Below are 2,500 nucleotides of genomic sequence, written 5' to 3'. Positions count from 1 at the left end.
TTGCAGGAAATAGTTTGGAACAATTAGGTGTTCAAGAAGATGTCCAAAATCCTTACACGCATTTGCCCAGAGACTGTGGATGCATGTCACTGATGAGAAGATGATGGATGTTTATTGTATGATGGCCTTAAACACCCAGCAGGCATAAGACGTCAACATGACGTCAGATTGATGTTGTACCCGAACATCGTGGGGATGTTGTATTTTGTTTGAAAATGAAAATCGGGTTGACGTCAGAACCCAACGTTAGGCCGACGTCAATGTCCAACGTCCAACCTAAAATCAACCAAATATCAACGCCTAAAGATGTTACAGCTTGACGTTGTATGGACGTTACCACTATGACGTCTATCAGACGTTGGATTCTGGTTGCCATACCTGACTAATAAATGTCGGTATTTGACATCAATATGACGTTGGTTTAAGATGTTGGCTCGACGTTGGATTTTGGTTGCTTTCTAACACAACCTAAAATTAACCAAATATCAACGTCATTATTGGACGTCAAAATAACATTGTCTTTAGATGCTGGCTAGACATTGAATTTTGGTCACCCGGCATCACAACCTAAATCTAACCTAGTATTAATGTCTTCTGATGTTGTGTGCCTGCTGGGCAATAACTAATTGCACTACAGAATGTTACGTTTACACATATCCACAAATTACATGTAAATACATCAGCTTTTTTACAGCGTAATACTCACTATTCTCTACTCTTGAGTACTTTTGAAAGGTCTACTTTGAGTAATACTCTGAGTAATATTTACAACAGATACTTTTACTCTACTTGCACTACATTTTTGAGCAAGTAATGGTGCCTTTACATAAGTATGATTTTTCAGTACTCTTTTCACCACTTTATTCTACATGTTGCTCTTAGCTTTTAGAAAAACATAATTAAAAATTCCCACTATAAATTATACTTTTTTTTAAATATAATTTTTAACATTTCATTATTTGGTTGCACCCAAACAGTTTTTAATTGTGTCCTTAGTTTTCAGTCTAGTGCTGATTTTATTTATAGAATTCTACTGATTATACTGTTTAATATATAAAACCTTTTTTTCACATTGGAATCAAAATTGGGAATTGATAAGAATTAATAAATGTGGTATCAGAATTGATCAAACAATACAATTTGAAAAAAGCAATTAACACATGAAAATTCTTAAGGATAATAATAATAAATCATTGCACTAAAACTACTGCCAACATCTTAAACTTCACAGCAATGTGAAAGGACTTCTAGAGCAGCTTAGTAACTTCATTGTAGAAACTGTGAAGTACAAGTCGGTCATTTGTCATGTGTGTTTCTTTGGTTTGTTAATTGAGTTCAGCTAAAGTGCATTTGAGTGTGTGCAGCCTTTGAACATGAAATTACTCTTGTGCAGTTCTCTTTCATTTTGTAGACACTTCAATCAGCTGTCCACCTAAACACACACACACACACAAACACACACACACACACATTTTGCAGTGTTCTCATTTAGAAAGGCCTCGGCAGCTTCATCCCTGTTATAAACTGAAGAGTGACCTACTTAACACAGATCAAACATGGACTCATAAAAAGAAAAGTTCATGGACCGTGATTCAGAGAGAAAAAACAACTTCTGTCTGTGAGGACGATATTAAGCATCTGTAGTTTATTTAGGTCAGGCACTATAGACAATATAGAGACCCCTCCTATAAATAGAAATGACTAAAGTGTCTACTTCCCAATATTTATTTATTTATTTATTTATTTTCAGAACTGCTCTGTTTGTTGTGTGTATAATAAAGTTTTTTTTTGTCCTGCAGCACTTATTAATGTCAAAATGAACAAGATCACCAAGCTTTTCTGTTGGTCGTTTTACAGTGGAGATCACAATAAGAACACTAAAAAAACATTATCCTGTCCTCTTGTGCATTGCTTTTTGTGGATAACCAGTCTTTTAGGAGGACCTAAATGAGTTTCATTTTAAAGATGCAATATTCTATCTGGAAATTACTGATTTGGATCCTGTTTCTGTTGCTATGACTGAAAGGAGATCGTTTTGATCTCTGTAGACGCCAAAACACTTCAGTAGTTTTGAATGGTGAAGAGTAAGTTAATAAGCAGGGCCAGACAGAATCTGCAGATTCTTTTGTTGCTGTTTTATCCGTAGAAATTTGTAAGAAAGAAAAGGGAAAAAAAGATAATAATAATAATAAAGAAATATGCTGATTTATGCAGAATGATTTTGAGAGTATAGTAACTAAAAACTTAGCACATGAAATAAATAATAATATAAAGCTACAGGAAGTCTCTCGTATAATTCTGCTACACAGTTAAAAAAAAAATTCGTAATTAGCAATTTTCTGTATTTTGTGATTCATGTTTTTATTTTTCCCTGTTCATGTATGCTTTTGAATTGCGTTATGGGACGTTGATCTTTCCTTCAACAACTTTTAACCTTTAAAAGTTTGAAAAAGTGACTTATGAACATTTTTAATAGTTTAAAGTGATATATTGTCTAGGT

At 33.7% G+C, this 2,500-nt stretch overlaps 1 protein-coding gene across 5 annotated transcripts in view; it reads left to right on the top strand.

Moving 5' to 3' along the window:
* The window catches only part of tanc1a (tetratricopeptide repeat, ankyrin repeat and coiled-coil containing 1a), a 119,880-nt gene that overhangs the window by 81,963 nt on the left and 35,417 nt on the right, over window positions 1-2,500 (top strand). The gene's annotated exons all lie outside the window — the stretch shown is intronic.

This window comes from Danio aesculapii, chromosome 6, assembly GCF_903798145.1.
Source record: "Danio aesculapii chromosome 6, fDanAes4.1, whole genome shotgun sequence".
Classification (NCBI taxonomy): Eukaryota; Metazoa; Chordata; class Actinopteri; order Cypriniformes; family Danionidae; genus Danio; species Danio aesculapii.
This window is presented reverse-complemented; position numbering and strand designations above follow the sequence as displayed.